This window comes from Crocuta crocuta, unplaced genomic scaffold (assembly GCF_008692635.1).
Source record: "Crocuta crocuta isolate KB4526 unplaced genomic scaffold, BGI_CrCroc_1.0 scaffold140, whole genome shotgun sequence".
NCBI classification, from domain to species: domain Eukaryota; kingdom Metazoa; phylum Chordata; class Mammalia; order Carnivora; family Hyaenidae; genus Crocuta; species Crocuta crocuta.
The window spans coordinates 5512654-5527850 of record NW_027527775.1 but is presented as its reverse complement, the minus strand read 5'-3'; the positions used below and the strand labels follow the sequence as shown (position 1 = coordinate 5527850).

Here is a 15197-nt window from a genome sequence, read left to right as displayed (position 1 = left end):
TCATAGGACAATGAATCTCAACAACCAACCACTAATATTATTTTCCTAAGAACAATATAATCACATAAATTCAAAGAGATGGGTAATGATTAGCATGATAGATGCCTTATAAATCATAGTAATGCCACATAAGTTACAATTGTTGATATGATCACAACATCCTAGAATTCGAATATTTATATTGCTTAGTTTAAAATTGCAGAAAAGATTCAATGTCCCCAAACCGAAATTTCTAAAGCAATTTGATAAGCAGGTTTTCCATATCTTTAAAGGCCATTCAAAGTTCTGTCATAAACATAGAAGAGCAAAAATCTAGGAATCTTATCTGACTTTAAGTGAAAATATTCATTCTATTAAGTGTAATTTAAATTTTTACTTTTAAAACAAATATATAAGTACCTAATTCAATCTTTTAAAGAAAATGTTCTTGATAAACTACAAAATAAAAAAAAGTGCTATAAAATTATTAAGACCAGAAAAAATGATAGCCTCTGTAGTATCTTATAGAGTGACTATAAATTTCTCCCTTTGTAAACTGACTTTACTTTTTAGCATCAGGAAATAGAGTCAATTTCACCAATGCATTTGGGCTCAGTCTTGTGACTTGTACTGGCTAGTGAGGCATGGACAAATGGACCATAAGCAGAGGCTCGAGATACATTTGCAGATGGGGGATGCCTTCTTTAGCTGCTGGGAACCAGTGTGTTATCATGTGATCAAGCTGGGAGTAACCTACAGGATGGGAGACCATATGCAATGTCATCTCGGCCATCCTGGCCAACTGTAACATGCCTCTGGGGACATTCCAGATTTTTCAGCTCTATGCCAGTTAGTACAAACTAGAAAAATGAACTGGCTATGCACTGATTTGAGAGGAATAATAAATGCTTAGTTTTAAGGTATTAAGTTTGGGGCAAAACGTTTTTTTTTTTTGTTTTTTTTTTAGCAAAAGCTATCTAAATCAGTCTTCACATATTGCTTTGATACAACTAAACTATTTCTCATAACTATCAGAAAAACAAAAACGTCTAGAAAACAACATGATTAAAGCAAAAACAACTTTAATGTGACAATATAATTAGCATGGCATAACATTCTTAATTGACCAAAATTAATAGTTTATATACTTCCCTATTAAAACCACATACCTGTCCATTAATTTCAAGAATTTTGAAATAACATAAAAGGTTAGATGTTTGATTCACTATTCAGCTAATTAAATATCATTCCAAATAAAATGTAAAGCACTTGGAAATTTTAGAATTACTTTCGCTGCAAAAGTTTTTGGCTATATTAGATTAATTTCCCAAGTTCTCTCTGATAAGCTCTGTTATCTGTCATACTCAAGAGTATTCTGACTTTATTTCCCTGATATAGATTTTCATGATCAAAAGAAGGAGCCAGTATGGTGAAACTATAGTTAGCTAAGTGAAATGCAACATGAAATGCTGATTGCAAATCATAGATAGATGAAGAGGGCAAGAAAGACATGGTGTTACATCAGCACTGGTCTTAAAAGATAAAAAAGCAATATGCGGGGGCACCTGGGTGGCTCAGTCAGTTGGGCTTCCAACTTCGGCTCAGGTCATGATCTCACAGTTCATGGGTTTGAGCCCCGCGTCGGGCTCTGTGCTGACTGCCAGCTCAGAGCCTGGAGCCTCTTTCAGATTCTGTATCTCCCTCTCTCTCTCTGACCCTCCCCTGCTCACACTATCTCTCCCTAAGAAATAAATAAAACATTTAAAAAAAGCAATATACGCAGATATTTGTTTAAATTATGTTAAATTCCTCCTTTCCTGCTTCGGGATAAAAAAATAATAAAAGTTTAAAAATCTATTTCACTTCCCAAACACTGCCTACCAAGAAATGGAATGGCAGACAATTACTAATTACACCTAAGGTTACTGAAGGGAACTATTTGCACAGAAACAGGAAAGAGACAGAGTAAGTGAACTTAACCTAAATATTTCATCAGAAAAAAAAATACTGCTACAATAATTTTTACTCAACTAATAACTAGTGCATAGGTAGGCATGACAGTGAATATAGGGCATACAAGAGCTATGACATTTAATTAACTATTCCTCTTATTGTCTCCTTTCTTATTTTCCAGTCATTGAAGTTTCTAAATTAATACTTTTGTGACCTGGTTAAAGACTAGAACCATGTAATTCAGCCTTAGAGTGGTGTCAGGGTCAAAGAAACAGTTCACAGCACAAAGTAAATTTTAACAGTTCAAAACCTTCATTTGCATATCACAAAAATCTATGAAAAGAATTTGAATACATAATGATTTTTCTGCCCCATCCATGTTTATAGAATCTGACAAATGCCTCTATTACTTCCCAGTTTTTTTCTCCCTCTCTCCACTCTTTTTCTTCCTTCCTGATTTATGTAGTGTGAACTAGCCTTTTTTTTCTCTTTTTCCTTTTTTTTGTTTTAGTGTAAAACCTCTTTCTTCTAGGTTTTTAACGAAAGAGAAAACAGAGGAAATTACAATATTTTCTGGGTCCTGAAAACCGGGGCCTTGAAATGAGTTCAAAATTTTGTCCTGATACATATGCTTGTTTTAGTAATTTGTTTTAGTAATTTAAAAACACAAAAGTGTTGTATATGGATTTTATTTTGATAGCTCTCCTGAGTGTACAATGAGAAAAGTGTAGGATGACACTGAAACTATGGGTCAAAACCCATGTTTTTCAAGGTGAAATGTTTTGAAAAACCAGTGTTTTTCAAGGAGTAACAGAGGTCCAACCGATTCCTGTCATGGTGAGCCAGATCTCCATATTCATTTGCTTTATATCGTTTTTGTTTGGTAGAAGATTCCATTTGAAGGAAGAATCTCATACCTAAAGTCATTTTTAAACTGTCAATTGAGTAAATACAAGTACTGAAATTTGTAATAATTAAGAGTAATGGATTTTACTATTAAATTATTGAGGATTTCTGGGGCACATGGGTGGCTCAGTCAGTTGAATGTCTGACTTTTTATTTTGGCTCAAGTCATGGTCTCATGGTTTGTGAGTTTGAGCCACATGTGGGGCTCTGCACAGATAGCACAGAGTCTGCTTGGGATTCTGTCTCCCTCCACCTCTGCTCCATCTCTCTCTCTCTCTCTCTCTCTTGCTCTCAAAAATAAATAAATAGACATTAAAAAAGAGATTATTTTTTAAAAAAATTTTTAAAAGAGATTGTTTGCTGACTATTTCTGTTTAAAAAAATATAGCTGTGGCTCCGTATAATGACGTTAAATAAAATTTCTAACATTCTAAGTCTTAGAATTACTAAAAAGAATGCTCAACACATTAAAATACAGCAACCCAAAATAATGGGTAGGAATAAAGAGCTTTTTCAGTTAATAAAATCTGTTTATTATTTTTAAAGAAATGCATTTTATTAATTTGAAATATAGCATACTTAGCAAAAGTAAGATAACATACACAGTTTACAGTATCAATACTTTAAGGATAAATTTCAAATTTGTTATCATTCAAACCCTGCATGTGTAGAGCCCTAAGCTGCATTCCAAATCCATGTTTCTCTGCTCCTTTATATCTTTGTTCTTCAGATATTTTTTGCTCACCCATTTCCCTAAAGTATCTTTTTTTTTTTTTTTTTTAATTTCTGAGAGAGAGAGAGGCAGCGTGAGCAGGAGAGGGTCAGAGAGAGAGGGAGATACAGAATCTGAAGCAGGCTCCAGGCTCCGAGCTGGCTGTCAGCACAGAGACCGACAAGGGGCCCCATCCCACAAACCGTAAGATCATGACCTGAGCTGAAGTCGGACGCTTAACCGACTCAGCCACCCAGGCGCCCCCTAAAATATCTTTTAAAACTATATCCACTCAAATATTAAGCTAATATTTGAAATATTTTTGGCATTTGATGTTTAATTTACAGGGGATAAACTATCTGACACTACCTAGTGTATATGTATTTTAAATGTATTTTGTGGCATGCTCCAATTTTATCAAACTCTACTTTGAACTTATATAAAGGATAGAACACGTCTGCCATATAACCTAAATCATCAGTAAAACTAGCCTTACTTTCTATCAGAAAAGTGTTTGATTGTGTCATTTCAAATATGTTAATATTATTTCATCATAAGTAACTTATTTTTGACTTATAATTCTAAAAGAGAGAGAGATTTTTCACCATGAGTTTATGGCCTGGATGAATGTATATGCTTCCCTTCCAACAGTTCTTACCTAGCCACTGACATTTTCCAGTCTCTATATGTTTTACGTTTATTTATTGGCTCTATCTATCATCTATCAACTTTTTCCTTCAAATGAAATGTATCCTCAAACTCTTTTATGTTGTTGTTTAGCCAGCCACTTCTCCCCTACTCTAAATTTCTTATGTAACCAACAATATTTTTAAAAATGTATATTAAAAAAAAGACTGATGACAATCTTTTCCTTTTGTAAAATACGAAAAAAAATGTGGTAGATGGTAGGGAATCAGGAAAAAGAGAAGTAGTAGCTAAAGTGTCATTCTCAGGCAGATAAAATTTAGGAAAGAGTGCACTGGAAACTTGAAAGCCTGGAAACAGATCAGCCTGTCTTCATACCTCCTGGAAAGTCTTAGAACACCCTTAGTCTACACCTGCCTGGGTTTGAGACTGTTGACTTATAGGATTCTTCTTATCAAACCAAACTGTTCTATTTACTGTTTTCTTTTTTTCTTTTTTTAATGTTTTATTTATTTCTAGGAGAGAGAGAGAGAGACAGCGTGAGCAGGGGAGGGTCAGAGAGAGAGGGAGTCACAGACTCTGAAACAGGCTCCAGGCTCTGAGCTGGCAGTCAGCACAGAGCCCGACGCGGGGCTCGAACCCACGAACCGTGAGATCATGACCTAAGCGAAAGTCGGACGCTTAACCGACTAAGCCACCCAGGCGCCCCTATTTACTGTTTTCTAAACACTGGTTTTTAAGTTATTTTCTTGCACATAAAAAATACACAATTTGAAATTCAAGTCCCAATCATTCTTTAAAGCCCAGCTGAAATTCTTTAATATGGATACATATAAGCTTGATCTATGGAAACTTATCTTGTGTGCAAGACCCAAATTAAAGTGAAAATACTGTCCCTAAGATTTTTCCCAAACTCAGTTCCCAGGCCTGACTTCTAACAATAAAGCACTAAAGAAAAAAAAAATATTTTGTAAACTAAGAAAAACAATGTAATCAAGCAACAACACACTAATAAGGAACAGAAGGCAGATCATTTTGTGGCTCAAGTACAGAAAGGATCATAATAAATCCATAAAGGTCTTAAAATGCAAAGCTAGATCTTCTTTTCTCTTTAATTCTTTTTAGTGAATGCAAGCAAGAGCTGCTTTGTCTCTTCATAAGTTAATGTGACCACTATTTCTTATGCGATATATGACAATTCTAGGATCTAATTCACCATATGTGCTTATATTGGTAAAAAAACTTGTAGAACAAATACCAAATATTAGGGGTAATACAGATACCTCATCCATTTATCTAATGTGACAGAGAAACATCTTTTTGAGTGGTTTCAATATATATTTTTGGAATACAGAAACCAGTCATTCTCTCAATAAAATAAATATTCACTGAGATGTATGTATTTTTGTATACACATATACTAATAAAAAGATTAAAAATTTCCCTGGACATTTAATCTACCAGGAGCAGCTGGAGGAAGTGGTCAAAACACATGGTTGTCACTTTCATGGTATTCACACCTTGTGTACTTTGTCCTTTGAAATTCAAATAAAGTGTTACATATTCCCCACTGCAGAATCCATTACATCTGAGACACTTGAGAGAAAAGAGAAAATAACTTGCCAGAAATTCATTGACCATACCATTTGAGTAGCTAATAGTGAGAGTCATTGTTTTCAAGTCACACACATGACAGGGCCATTAAATCAATGTCATGGGTTGCAACAAATATATAAATATATGTTGTACAACACAATATATTGTTAATATATTGACAATTTATATTAATGATGAATAATTCTAGTATGTAATATAATATAATACATTCTATTATTCATATTTTAATTAATTAATAATTATAATTAATATCAATATATTATTAATTCAAATGAAATTAAAATAGGATGGCCTTGCTAGAATATATTAGATTAAGAAAACATCAGAGTGTATCTCATGCTACAATGTAAAATTTCTTTCTTCCTGTGGCTCATATCAAAGAAGTTTGAAAAACACTGAGCTAATGTATGTGTTGCTAACATAGTCTCTGTAGTCTACTCCCAGAAATTTGGACATTTTCAGAGAATCCCTCACTTCACCATGACCACAATGATCCTGTATATCAATAGTGCACCCACACGCTCAGGCAGATATGCAAATTTGGGGGTAATGAAGTAATCAACTAGCTGGAGAATAATTTCTTTAGGTCCATTATATGAAATGATACTGATGGCTCATTAAAATCACATTCATTATGGGGCGTCTGACTTTGGCTCAGGTCATGATCTCATGGTTCGTGGGTCCGAGCCCCACATCTGGCTCTGTGCTGACAGCTAGCTCAGAGCCTGGAGCCTGTTTCAGATTCTGTCTCCCTCTCTCTCTGTCCCTCCCCCACTCATGTTCTGTGTCTGTCTCAAAAATAAATAAACTATAAAAAATTTTTAAATCACATTCACTAGAGAGTGGCATTTTATATAACAATGGTCTATTTTTTATCTCATGCAAGAAAAATTCTGAAAAGGCCCAAGTCCTATTTAAAAAATAAACTCCAGGGGCACTTGGGTGGCTCAGTCGGTTAAGCTTCCGATTTTGGCTCAGGTCATGATCTCATGGTTCATGGATTCGAGCCCCACATCAGGCTCTGTGCTGACAGCCAGCTCAGAGCCTGGAGCCTCTTTCAGATTCTGTATCTCCCTCTCTCTCTCTGACCCTCCCCTGCTCACGCTCTCTCTCTCTCAGAAATAAATAAAAAATATTTTAAAAAAATAAAATAAAAAATAAACTCCATAGCAAGGATATTAGAAAAATACTTTATAGAAAGTATGGAATGTTTCAGAGAACAATCATAATAATAATAATAATAGAATTCTGAAAAAATCCCCTTCACTTCAGTCCTGACAAGACTTTGCTTGTTCCACTCACTGATGTAGAGATTCCATGGCAGTTAAAAAAGGGCATGGGTTACAAGAGTGTGACACACCCAGATTTGACCTATGTCCACAACTTTTTGTGATACTCAGGTAAGTTATATAACTTCTTTGGGCTACATGCTTTTTCTCATCTGTAAAATGAATGTAATATTGTCTCCTTCATTTGAGTTGCTGTGAGAATTGGATAAGAATGCATACCAGGCCCTTCACATAGCAGTTAGCATATGGAAGGAACTTAACAACTGGTAGCAGGAGCTTATCAAGATGAATTAGCAGGTATTTGAAGCTTATTATTTGTGCTCCTTGAGGCGGGTAATTCCTAACACTGACTCATAATGTTATATCAGATTATTGTAAAGCATTAAAAGATGTGCAATACTTATTAGCATCTCGGTTTTACTCGGTGTTTAATATAACTCCGTCCCAGGCTCTCTGCAACAGATTGTAAAAAGATAAGCTTTTGATACTGTACATACCAGCAACCTGAGCTAATGGGTGTTTCTCTTTTGTTCTAAGTTTGCTATTTCATTACCTCACATATTTTCTTGGAAAGTAGTAAATGTAGGGCCATGTGAGTGTGTGTGTGTGTGTGTGTGTGTGTGTGTGTGCATATGTGTGTGTGTGTTGGTGGAGAAGAGAAACTATGGGCAATTTGTTTACATGTTTATTTATAGAGGTAGCTGATTAAATACTGAAGTCTGTAAGGTTTCAGTGCTGTCTTAGAGACCATGCTACTGAGAGGACAATCACCATCTTTAGAAAAAAACACAGGAAGTAAAACTCCTTTGGAGTTTCCTTATAGTGTTGTTGTTGTTGTTGTTTAGTCCAAGGAATATTACCCCTAGGCAACTAATTTCACCTATCTTTATATATTCAGCACTTTCATGGTGTCTAACAGCTTAATGAAGATTTCCTATCATGGAATTATGATTTTTTTCTCTCATCCCTAAGCAAGGTCCACCACCCACTATGCTCAAACTGTCCCCATAGCTTCTTCTGTTGGTCTAGACAAGCACTTCACACACATAAATAGAAACATGGATTTCCTGGAGAACATTTTAAAAGTGATTAATTTGGAGAGTCTGATGAATTGTTAAAAGCAGTGAATCAAGATAGGAAAATGGAGATTCTAGTCATGGTATTAAGACTCAAGTTACATAATTTAAGGTAGCTGGATTGCCATATGCAAATAAAGATAATAGCCCCTCATGGATAGCAGTATGGATTATGTAAGGTAATAGGTACAAAAATGCTTTTTAAAGTGCAAACTTAATTTCAGAATTGTTTATTAAAAATTGCTATCTTGTGAATTAAAAAAAAGATTGTCCCAAGGAATAAAAGTATACTTTGATAATCGGATACCTTTTCATGAAATTCAATGAATACATTAAATATAAAAATAAAACTCCTATAAATAGATATATTCAAATGTGACAAAAACTATTTCTTTTTTTTATTTTTTTGATGTTTTATTTATTTCTGAGAGAGAGAGATACAGTGTGAACAGGGGAGGGTCAGAGAGAGAGAGGGAGATACAGAATCTGAAGCAGGCTCCAGGTTCTGAGCTGGCTGTCATCACAGAGCCCAATGCAGGGCTGAACCATGAGATCATGACCTGAGCCAAAGTTGGATGCTCAACCAACTGAGCCACCCAGGCACCCCAACAAAAACTATTTCTGAGAGTATAATCAAACTAATAATCGAAGGATAAATTTTCAATCTTCATGTTACTTGGCTTATAAGAAACAATTCTTCATGCTATCAACCTTAAAACACTTTCTTCTTTCTGCTTCTAGGATACTACATTGTTTTGGTTTTCCTCCCACTCAATCTCCTTTCCTTCTTAATTTGTGTTTGGTTCTTACACTTTTTCAAAACTATTCAATTTTGGATACTCAAGTATTCATTCAATAAACCTCTTTATGTTTTCTATTTATACCCATTTATATTGATAAGTGATATTCTTGTCTAATCTCATGTATTGAAATTAGATAGATAGATAGATAGATAGATGGATAGATAGATGGATACACAGACAGACAATGTCTCTAATTTATATTTCTAGCCTGAACCTCTAACATGAAATCTAGATTCATGGATCCACCTGTCTAACTTGAAATCCATGCTCTTCTAATAGGCAGATTAACAGTTTCAAAAATGTGCTCACAATTTTCCCCAACTCCCTACTTTCCCCCAATTGGTTAAGAGCAACTACTCAGAACAAGAACAAAAAATTAATATCATATTAGATTATTTTTATTCTCACAACCTAGTTATAATGTTCCAGCAAATTCTTAAACTCTTTCAAAATACAGTCTTTGACAACAGTACATATCACATAGTAAGGACTGAATAAGCTATAATTTAATATAGCATTTAATATAATGTTTGACTTTCATTAAAAATAATAATATTTCTCAGGTTGGATACTACTATTATTTTAGTAATAAAAACATTAGGGTCTACTATGAACTTTACTTTACCTATGGTAAAAGTTAGGCACAGAGAAGTTAAATAAGGTCATTTAGTCACAACTGCTAATTGACAGAGACAGGATTTGAAACCAGGAATTTGATTCCAAAGCTATACTTCAAGCTGAATGTTAGCTGTTATTATTAAAACTCATTGTCTAAATGACCATAAGAATGATTTTAAATATAAGAGAAATAATCATATTTTAAGAAAATGGCCAGAATATATCCATACCAAAAGAACAGCTTTTTTTTTTTACATGAGCACAAAGGCCAATGAGAAAAGTAAATGGAAAAGGCATTCCTGTGTGCAGTAAGAACCATAATATGATTGACAACAAATCTGTAATGATTATATAAAAAGGAATATTAAGAAATGTTCCTGAGCAATGCAAGTTACGTTTTTAAAAACATCAAAAGAGAAGCCATGTTCCTAGATAGGAAAACTCAAAACTATAAAGATGTCAATTTCCCACAAATTAAATTAACCATAATTAAGTTCTCAACAGGAATTTTTATGAAACTTGACAGCTGATTATTAAGTTCATTTGGAACAGAAAATGCACAATAGGCAAAAACTTTGAAAAAGAGCAATATAAAAGAACTGCTTTCACAGTTATAAAAAATATTCCTTAAAGTTTGATTTTAGTCTAAGTATGTCAATAGAATGGAACTGAGGGACCAGAACTAAATCTATATACATTTAGGAATGCAGTATATGAGCAAAGTCATATTTCAGATTAGCGATGGAAAATGGACTATTTAAATTATAGTATTAAGGGCTATTGGCCATGAGTTGGGGGAGGAAGAGAAAGTGAGAGGGGAAGGAAAAGGAAGGAAAGAAGGAGGAAAGGCAAGATATTACCTAATACTATACATCAAATAGAAATGTTTTCAAAAACTCTCTCCTTCACTACGTAATAAATTAAACTACAATTATTTTGTTTAAATCATTTTTTTTCTTGGAACAGTCAGTGATATATTGATGTAAGCATGTGCGATAAACTTGAAAGAGTGGAATCCAAGAAAATAGATTTTTGCTTGCTATTTCATAGCAGCTTGTAAGAGCTACCCATCTCCTACGTTCATCTATATCTCTAGAAGAAAAGAAGGAGCGTTAATATGTTTCAGAGAAGTCTAGCCTAAATAAATTGGTGTGGATAGAGGAAAAGAGGGTGGTAAAGAGACGGTACTAAGAAAGTCTACCAAGAATTTATATACCACTGGAAGAATTCTGCAGAGGCAGAAAGGGCCACTAAGACCCAGGGAATTAAAATAGTCCACATCTAGCTAGCACGTGAGTTAGTAGCACTTCAGGCAGGGAAAGCAGTCCCCAACTATCTTCCCCTTCCCAACAACCATTTCTCTGGGGAAACAGACTAACTAGACCCTAATACCCCTGCCTCAAGTTGTGACTCATTGGAGACTATTCAAATGAGGTCAGGTAAGTGCTTTAAGTTTTAGAATTATAAATTCTTAATTTTATTGAAACCATAGCTCAAAGACATTAAAAAAAAAACCTAATATGATTTACAAAGAGACTATGAATCTATGGAAAAGTCTGAGAATCAGAACAAGCCCTCCCCCCGCCAATACATAAAATAAGAGAATTAGAGAGGGCAAGGGCAAAATTCATATGGAGAAACATCAATTCATGACATGGAAGAAAAACTGTAGATTATGACAGTTACTTGCACGTGAAGGAAAAATAAAAAGTTTAAGAGTAATTCAAGAAACTATGACAGGTGTGGATGACGAAGATGATGCAACACAAGAATGGTTGCTTTCTCTGCAGGGAAGACCTGAACAAATGAAAATGAAAGATACTGATATGATAGACAATATTTCCCTAAAATGAAATGGCAAAAATGTATTGCACATTTAGGCAGAACATTCATGTCATCAGCAGAAGAAACATCCATCCTAGACTGCCCTCAGACTCTTTATGGCAATGCTCAGTGGTGGAATTTGATAGAGCAATTAGTTAACAGGAGAAGAAGGGATGAACCATTAATAATATTCCCAGAAAAGATAAAGACAACAGTCAGGCACCTTCTGCATGAAATATTTCAAGGATTAGCAAACAAACCTCATTAGCAATGAAATATAAATAAGGAAGGGATGATTGGAATAATGAACTCGGTCATGAAGACACCATAATAAAAGGAGTTGGTGGTTAATACTGCAGCCCATCTATCTGTAGAATTAAGACCAATGTGCCAGCGCAATTAAAGTTGCAGAACAGAATGTAAATACTATGAACTGTGACAAAGTTAAAATCATATAATTATCAAAAAAATCCCTGAAAATGAAGAGGAGTAAGGACAAATTGGAGAGGAGCTAATCACCTCCAATTGCACTGCAGGGAGTTAATGAACACTGTCTGAAATTAAAACATGGAGCCAATGCATCCAGCTTCTTAATGATATTCATAGTCTTTTATTCTTAACCATAAAAACAATTTTTTCAAAGACACTCTTGTGGTGAAGAAATATTTAAGCTTAGCAATTCTTTCCCATTTATTTCAGATTTTTCTTCTATTAAATCATGTATGACATATTAAATATAAATAGCATGTACATGCCTCTATACTTACCCTTTTATCGGTGCAGATGTGTAATTGTATAGTTTGGTGATGTTTACCACATGTTAATAGTTTTTTTAACGGAAAGATTTTGGAATGATAAGTGTTTTTAACTTGAAGATGTTATAGTAAAATTATAAACACTCAAACACTTACGTGTAAAATGATAATGATAAAAATGATGATGATAAAAGGGTTATAGAAGGCTGCAGATATCTATTTATATGAATTGGTTTGTATAGAGGAGATTTACCAAAGTACCTGAAGGATACAGGGTCAGGAGATCAACATCGGTGTATAAACAGGAAAGAGGTTTGCTGTATGTGCCTGGTGTATATATATATATAATTTATATTCTGTAAAGAATAACTGAATACATAAGGCCAAAAACTGTAACCAAGAACTGAGCATCATAGCTTTGAAACCAAAGGAAAAGACTGTACATAAAGAGGAGAGAGCACAGCCTTACTCGCAGCCTGGCTAAAATGAGAGTCCCAAGAGCTCAAATTTTAACTTTGCTTTGCTGAAGAGTTAATGCAATTGGAATTATCTGGTGGCAGTTTGCCTAGCACAATTATTAGTTGCTCATGCAAGATGCTGGGATAGGGGTCAATGGTAAGGTACTGCTTAATTAAGCTTCCTTGAAAGAAAACAAAAACAAAAACAAAAACAAGATAAGTGTTCAGTTACCATTAGGTGAGTAACACAAAGAGTTCTAGAGAATGGAATGATGCAAAATTTTGAGGCAATCATCAGTGCAATGTTAGATACTGTAATCACCTTAGTTCTCCAGGATCATAAAACCTTGGGAAATACTCTCTAATTACATTTAAAAAAAATCCTAGTGATTACATGTCTAATTTCCTGATAGTTCAAAGATTCTGACCTAATGTTACATCATGTGGATTGAAGCCTGGCTCAAAATCTTACTCTCACTTGTTGTTATCAATTATGTAAGGTAACCTCAAATCCCGTATCCTTCATACTTTTCCTATCTGAAGAAAACTAGGTATTTAACTTCACAAATGTTCAGTAAGTACTTTCTCCCTGAAAATAATGTTGCTAATTCTGAAAGATGCATTGAATTCTGAGATATTTCAAGCATAGAATGTAATATGTTTTTCTGTGTACTGACAATAATGGACTAGTCATAAAGGCTGATTTTTTAAAAGCATGGAGAAGAGAGTAAACCGTGAAGTATAACAGTAAACTTCAAATATTTATAATGGTGAGAGAAGGGGACCAGTTAACATAGAGTGGAAACAGCCCATGGTTTACTATTCTAGGAAACTAGATGTGTGTGTCTGTGGGTGACTGAGTTGTTTGATTAATAGAAATCTCTCTGTGTAGAAGTATGAAATTAAATACCTACATACCCAGGAAGTTACTTTAAATAAGAAAATTCTTTATTTTGGAGTAGCATACTAATAAAATTTAAAAAAAAGATACCCACTGGCATTAATGCAGGAAAACACACAAACAAACAGATGGAAATCAAAACTCCAGGTAAAAAATTCATATAAATTAAAATTGTTACATACAGTAGCATATAGTGTATAGTATTTTTCTCATCTTAATTGAATCTTTATTTTTTTTAATTTAATGTTTTATTTATTTCTGAAAGAGAGAGAGAGACAGCGTGAGCAGGGGAGGATCAGAGAGAGAGGAAGATACAGATTCTGAAGGAGGCTCCAGGCTCTGAGCTAGCAGTCAGTACAGAGCCCGACGCGGGGCTTGAACCCACGAACCGTGAGATCAAGACCTGAGCCGAAGTCGGACGCTCAACCGACTGAGCCACCCAGGTGCCCCCTTAATTGAATCTTTATAAGTACCTTTTGAATTTAATAGATTTCCTTAACTTAGACCTATGGGGGACTTTGATATTTTATCATAAAAATATTCAAAGCCACAAAAGTGTGTGCAAGTCCTGAAATGTATAATGAGGTTTATAAAAATCTCATTTCTACTAGTATTACTGGAATTTTTGTATTCATTCGTCACATAAGAAGTAAGTATTTTGATACATTTCTATGAAAGTCACTATATTAATGAGAAAACTCAGGCTCAGGGAAACTGCGGCTGACATTTTAAAACAGCAAATAGGCTTTATGGCAGAGAATGAATCACTGCCTGTGATCATGGGCAAGAGAATCCTAATGTGGGGACTGCTTATAATGGATATGTTTTTCACTTAATTTTAAATACTTATTTTTGTAGTGTGTGTGTAGAGAAAGGTTCACAGAGGAAATGAGTCTATATTTTCTTCTGTCACACCAGGCCCCCTCTCCGACTGAAGACAGTCCAAGCTCCCACCTGTGTGTGCTGTGCTGGCATTTGCCTTCACTGGGAGATGGAGGACAGAAGTCGAGACAGGAAGACAAGAAACAGGTCTGGGATGTGAAAGGGAGCACAGAGGTCTCAATCAGCACAGTGGGTTTGGGAAATGTTTATGAACTTGAGGTTGCAAACTTCCCTAGGGTAAAGGTCAGGAAGCCTGACTGCCACCACCTCCCCCTTCGAAGCTATCACCTTGGTGGGCTCTTTCTTATTTGGTCCACTGATGGAGTAAACATAGATTCCGATTTCCCAGGAGAGTCCTGGTGAAAAGCTGCTGTTATATTCTCAAAACTGTTCAGGCTAGGAAGATAAATACTATGACCTGCCTGCTGGCAAAGGGCTCACAAATCCTTCTGTAAGTTACATTCCGGGGCAGCCACTCTGAGTGGATCTAAATGGCTTCAAAGATCAATCTTTGCTGTCCCTGAACTTAACAAAGATGCATTTTCAAAGAAGTTCCTGCCTGTGATTATTCTCACCTTCCTGTGTTCAGTGATTTCTTGGTTTCCATGGATAAGTTTTCATTTCTTCAAATACTAAACTGTTGAGTAATATCGAACCCAAGAAAAAAACAGTAAGTGATTGAGTGGTGGTAACGTCCAAGTTACCAAGGCGCTAACTTGGGTATGCACGCTATTCTTTTTAGGGTTCAAAAAAGAAAATAATACAGAAATTCAACTTGT

The 15197-nt window shown here is 34.9% G+C and overlaps 1 protein-coding gene across 1 annotated transcript in view; it reads right to left on the bottom strand.

The window, feature by feature from the left end:
• Positions 1-15197, bottom strand: part of SGCZ (sarcoglycan zeta) — a 461792-nt gene that overhangs the window by 184409 nt on the left and 262186 nt on the right. The gene's annotated exons all lie outside the window — the stretch shown is intronic.